Source organism: Gavialis gangeticus, unplaced genomic scaffold (assembly GCF_001723915.1).
Source record: "Gavialis gangeticus isolate Ggan-Ray unplaced genomic scaffold, GavGan_comp1, whole genome shotgun sequence".
In the NCBI taxonomy this organism is placed as follows: Eukaryota; Metazoa; Chordata; order Crocodylia; family Gavialidae; genus Gavialis; species Gavialis gangeticus.
Genome location: NW_017729025.1, coordinates 21,560,824 through 21,567,109, shown reverse-complemented (window position 1 = coordinate 21,567,109; position 6,286 = coordinate 21,560,824). Strand labels below are relative to the sequence as shown.

At 37.3% G+C, this 6,286-nt stretch overlaps 1 long non-coding RNA gene across 1 annotated transcript in view; it reads right to left on the bottom strand.

The window, feature by feature from the left end:
* Positions 1–4,954: 4,954 nt before the first annotated feature.
* LOC109299436 overlaps positions 4,955–6,286 on the bottom strand; it is a 20,176-nt gene continuing 18,844 nt past the window's right edge. The window contains exon 2 of the long non-coding RNA XR_002097842.1: positions 4,955–5,063. This is a non-coding gene — a long non-coding RNA (uncharacterized LOC109299436). The remainder of the gene's footprint in view (positions 5,064–6,286) is intronic.

Genomic DNA, 6,286 nt, shown 5'->3' with positions numbered 1-6,286 from the left:
CATGGGATGTCTACTGGGCTATTTTGGTCTGCCAGCTTAAAATTTTGATCTCAATGCAAAACTTTGTTTGACTTTCTCATGAATAATACACCTATTTTTCCAGCACTATTCAGGCATGTAGCCAATAAATAGATAAATTTTACCTACTTAGTGATGGTCTAAACCCAAGATTTATATTCAAACAGGAAACCAACCATTTACGCAATACTGTACATGCAGTGATTATTGAATTCCTACTTATCTTCATATTGTTCCAGATCTTTTTTCTTTCTTGTTTTTTTCCTGTGAATTGGGGGAGTTTTAAGCTGTGACTATTGAATAAGGGTTTAAAAGCACCATAAAAACAAATGATGCAATGAACCAATTAAAAACATTGAATATATTTTTTTAATTAGACATTTATGAGCTGTGAATTGGATCAGAAATTCCCAATACAGGTGACATGCTGACATATAATAGCTACTTTTAGGATGTTAGTTTTGCTTTTTATGCATGTAAATGAAGGTTTTTTTAATTAACTTTAGGAATAAGTTAATTCTGTTTTGTTTGGAGCATAGGTAAAATCTGAGACATGGTTCACATATAAATTTCTTTACCATGGTACAGTTAGGGGCAATCCTGATTATAGATCAATTCTTTCCCATTTTAAAAATGACTCGTGAATGTTTTGGTGTGTAATAAAAGTGAACATTAAAGAGCTTGTTTACATAGAGATAGGATCATTACCGTGCCAATGGCCAAACATGCACAAGAGCAAATTCTTGCCAGGAATTAGGACCATATGGACAAAGGTTTTCTTTCTGCCTGAATAGCAAACAGCACCAGTTTACAATGATTTTAGAGAATTTACTTTGCATTTTTAATGCTGTGTGTGGCTAATGCAATGGCTAAGGAAAGTATTCTATTGAAGGCCTTGATATTTTCAAGATGAATACAATTCGGTCCCAACAATGCCTAGAATCTTCTATAATTGAAGGTCTGGTTGATACATCTTTGATTACCTTCTGCTTCCTGCTACTCTTCCTGCAAGTGATAGATCTTCAGTTCTTTAGAGTTGCACTGGGATACCACCATTAAAAATAATATTAAAAAAGACCTCTCTCAGAGAGGATTCGACATCCAGTATTGGGGACTCTATGAAGGATTGCACCGTTACACTCCCATGATGATATTAGAGCAGCAACGAGTTTTAAGAGATAAGGCACTTGAGCATGATTCAGGAGACCAAGGTTCTCTCCCTCTTGTAATTGTCTGTCTTTGGGCAACTAATCTGTCCTGCCTTTGCCTGTCATGTTTATTTAAAAGATAAGATCCAAATCCTCAAAATACATTTTAGCCAGTATCTACCTCAGAAATATGAAATCAACTGGAATTAGACACCTTCGTATCTTTAAGCATAAGTTCTTTATGGAGGGGAGGTTCATCTTGTTAGCGTGAGTACCACCATAATGATAATTATTTGAATGTAATGGAATAAAACAGTAAGATAAGTTGTTGCAAATTATGAAAAGCAATGGCATTTAATCAAATGGCCCTTATACATCCTAGGTAGATTTATGTAGGCAAAATAAGAAAGAACAGAACAGAGATACCCATGGAAAATGCTTAAAGGACATTGCCATCCATGGCATAGAGTTTTGATAGTAGGAAATCTACTCTTGGATTGGCTATTTTATCCTGAACTGGTATAAATTGACTCCCTTGGTGCTACAGAGATTTTTCACCAACTGAGGACTAGGCCCACCATCTGCAACATGGCTTATTGGTGGCAATTCCTTAAAAAATCCAATGGCCTCAACATGGTAGGTGCTGAGCTTTGGTGAAAATCTGGCCCCAAATTTGGATATTGAGCAGGTGAAAATCCAGTTCAGGGGTGCCTTGGGAAAGCTGACCCCAGTACACAGATCATAGCCTCTTGAGGCCAAAGTACCATAATCAAATCAAAGTGAATCTGAAACAATAATATTTACCAGGAAATAATAACATTCATGAGGAAAGACTTTGTTTCATCTTACGTAACTTAGTTCTGCAAGCCTCATTTGAGCATAAACACATTCTAACCATCATTAATCTCAAAACTGCACCTATAAATACCTTACAAGTGGTTAATAAAGGAGTTTAATCAATAGTCAGTCAATTGCAGGTGATCATTATGGAGTCCAACAAGCCAACTGATTGTTAAAAACAGTGACTTAGACTCCCTCTGAGAAGTGTTAATGACTTGCTACCACAGATGCTCAGGGATATAAATTACTTATAATAGCTGCAAATTAATCCTTTATAAATCATGTGTAAATGGAAGCTTAGCATAAAGGGTGGACTGACTTCTTCCCATTGAGTATTAAGTAATGCTTTGGACTAAATGGATTCCTGATTGAATCATGGATGGTCAGGCACCCTGATGGAATTAGAAGCCTGGTCTTGGGAAAATAGTTTTCATTCACAGAACTGAAACTTTAAAAATCATTCATTTTAGATGCTGTCTTTTAGGGGAGGATCCAACAGTCTCAGTCATTTGCATACTTCTTCCAAGAGGTTGCAGGACTGGATCCTGAGACTATCCAGATTGTGAATGTGGTTGAACAGTGCGTAAAAATATGTACTCCCTGGAGTGTTCTACAGTAAAGTAAATAGACCCATTGACTATGTCTGCAATAAAATAAGGTACCATTTAGAAATGTTACTCAACCAGCAGTTCATGTGGGTGGTGGCTAATTTCCTTATTAGCATAATTAGCCAATAGTGCTTTCTTCATGGATCTCAATTTCTAATTGAGGTACAGCTGTGAAATGAAGTTCTAGCTCCATTAAAGCATACCATCTGATTACAAGGGACAAGGGCTTTTATTCCTACAATAATTGCATCTAGGGTAAACACCTAATTGGCAGGAATAATTAACCAAAAAGTGAGCATATTTGTATCTATCTAGTCATTATTGAAATCTTGCTGTGATAGCAACTTCTGCCTCTAACAAATCTGAGCACGTAGAGAAGAGGATAAGGCAGCCAGCGGCATAATAGCTAGAGGTCTAATACTGTTTATAAATAGTTGTACAGTTAATAGTAATATTTATCAGTTATATGGTACTGTGATTTTTCTAAACATTGTATGCATGCTCATTGATTGCTAACACTCCACATGTTCTAGGCTTTATCTGATATTGAGCTATTCAAATTATTGTTCAGATGCATTTATGCTTTTCCTGCCTACCAGTAGAATATATTCAGACTCTGATATGACTCAGAAGCCTTTTGCTTGCCGTTTGCTTGAAGACATTCACATTTCATAATGAATTGTGATTAAAGACACTCAAAATCAGACTCAAAGCCATGCTTTGAGGAATGGACCACCCCATACAATGGAACAGCTTTGTCCAAGAGAGCCAGGTATAGATTAGAAGGTGGTGAAAGACATATGGAGGGGATTTTATTCATGTTATGTTCTTTCATATAACAACGTGTCCTCCCCTGCAATGGTAAGTGAACTTCGAACTTATAAAAGAGCTAGGCTTGAATGCTTGAATTGAAGGACACTATATACTTTCACATTATAGAGATCACAGCTAAAAGTACGCAATACATTAGGCTAGCACCTGCACAAGACAGTCATACTGAATTAGCAGCACAGCTTATAATAATAAATACAGCAGATATAATTATACTCTTATCTCCCTTTTCTTGGACACAAAGGATCACCTTTTTGCCATGTCTTTTTGTTGTTGTTTTTTAGTCTTCCTCTATCTTCCCTACTCAGACAATGTAATTTTCACACCAGTTTGACTGAATAGTAATTGTACACTAGAACATGTATTTTATGATTGGATGTATTGATATCTTATGTATGCTATCTTCCTTAACAATTCAATAATGATAAAACATATTTTTAAAATACTTTTTAAACTGGCTGTTGATTGTTTTATGGACGGCTGCTTAAGCATAAGGTTACATGCAGTGAGTAGGATTAGTTCCAGTGTTCACTCATCCAAATCTCAGGAATTGAGAGATGATAGCTTAAATAGTTAGGTCAACACTTTGAATGTGTACTTTGGCATTAGTCAATGCTCATTTGCCTCTTATCTAAAAGGAGGCAGGTGTTCAATGTAAACTGGCATAATACTGTTTAATCCCATTGCTCTACATAGTCTTTTTCCTTCCTTCTCCACCAGCATGGACAATGAATTAATACAAACTGTGGAGTCTACGGATCAGAAACATGGAAAAGGTACTTAGGTATCCTACAATGAGGCAAGGTATCTCCTTTACATCTGAACATACTGCTCTAGCCTCTGTGACTGCAGTATACAAAGCTCCTTCTCTAGATATACACTACAACCATTTTCTCTGTTGTGTGTTTTTTTGATGAAAAATTAAAGGAAATATCCACAGATGAATGATCAGAAAAATCTTATCTCCCCATTTGTGAAGTGTGGCAAGAGCCATAGAAGCATAAATAAGAGAAAAGAGGCATTACAATGGTGCAACCAACACTACAATGTATTTTATAGACAGGAAGAGAATAACTCCTTAGTCAACAAAATCATAAAATAGGAATATAAGTAATCACAATAAAATAATATATCACCATATGGGAGCAAGACACCAGCAAATGGATCCTTTCCTCACAAAATATACCACAAGATCTTTAATGACTGTAAATGAATAAGTCTTGACTATAACAACTCATCCCAAATGCAGCACTATTAGCAGCTAGTGCCAGCTTCCACCAAGTGAAGAGGCTGGTTCAGAAGTTTCAGGGAGAGAAGTCATGTAGGTTTGAATCTGGAGTTGAGAATCGGGAGGTCCAGCTTTCTTATTTTGCCTTTGCCACTGACTGGCTCTTTCTCTAACCAGATGCACTTGCTGCTTCAGCCTCCTCAGCAGTGAGGCATTGACGGTGCCCTTGGCCTTCTTGTTCTCTTCCTGTGACAGATTGTAGGACTTTTTTTTTTTTAAACTGGGTGCTTTGAGGACAGAGGGGATGTCCTTGTGGATGTTTTAGGACAAATGGTGGCTGAAGAACTCAAGACTCAAAAGCTCGTAGAGGACCCTTCTGATCTTCTGTTCCTAGGTAATAAAATAGAAGCATTGAGAGCAATTATTACTTAATGTTTATAAAGCATTTTGCCCATATTAAATACCATGTTATTATTGCTACACCTTCCAGTGTTCCTATTCCCAGTGTGTGTAATGCTGAATTTACCTTTTTTTTTTTTTTTTTTTTTTTTAAATAAAACAGAATTGGATATCAGCTTTGGTTTTCATTAAGATCTGCCCTTAAATGGGAACTTAACCAGAACAGCGTGGGAATTTTCCAGTTCTAGTTTACTTGTTGGAAGTTTTTAATTTGCCAGCCTGAAACCGTTTGTGGCAAAAGAGTTCTGGGTTCAAGCAGCTGGAAGTGTAAATGGCACTGTTTGACAGCCAAATCACATCCACACTTACTCTGACAAAAATACTGACACAGCACTTCCAAAGTTCAGATCTCACACTTTATCAGTTTTAATGCTAAGTTTTGAAAACAAGTACAAAGAGATCTTTAAATTCCTCTAAATAGCTCAAGCCAGAGCCTCAAATGCAAATGGTACCTAGATTTGGGCACTGTAAGGTAGCAGTGCAGGGAATGCCTGCATATGCGGTACATGGGACCACAGAAAAGGCTGCGGTGCCGCATACTGCACATCCACTCTGATCTGGACATGAACCCTTTGTTTATGCCTAGGTACAGACATTCAAAAAGCCTGAGGCAGAATCAATCTTCGTTACGCAGTTTTCTGTAAGCAGTGTAGTTTAGATTGGTAGCAAACAGAACACATATTCGCCTTCGGTGAGAGGGCAAATCTTAAACTGGGTTCTGCCATTTACAGACCTGTGCACGCGTGCCGAACTTCTGTTCTGTTACAGGTATAGACCAGTTTCTGATCACTTATACTGGTAAAGGTCTAATGTCTGTACCTGGCCTATATGTAAACCAGACTTGTTCGGTTGACATTAATGGCTCTTTAGTGATTTCCACTAACAGAAGTTTGCACCTTGTCAGAAAGACAAAAGCTTAAAATCTACCCTGCCTTCCATTTGAACAGTGAACAGGGAGAAAAGCTGGTGTCCAAACACGGCATTCTTCACTTTGCAAAATCACTTTAGTCTGTTCCCAAGGAAAGGACTTTATAGCAGCTCTGAAACAACTATGCATGCATTCCACCACTTGCATTTCCAAGTAGGAGTCTAGAATACTTTTTACAGACTATAAATTTCCACTCCCTACATTTTGCAGAATTTAAATGGTTGTC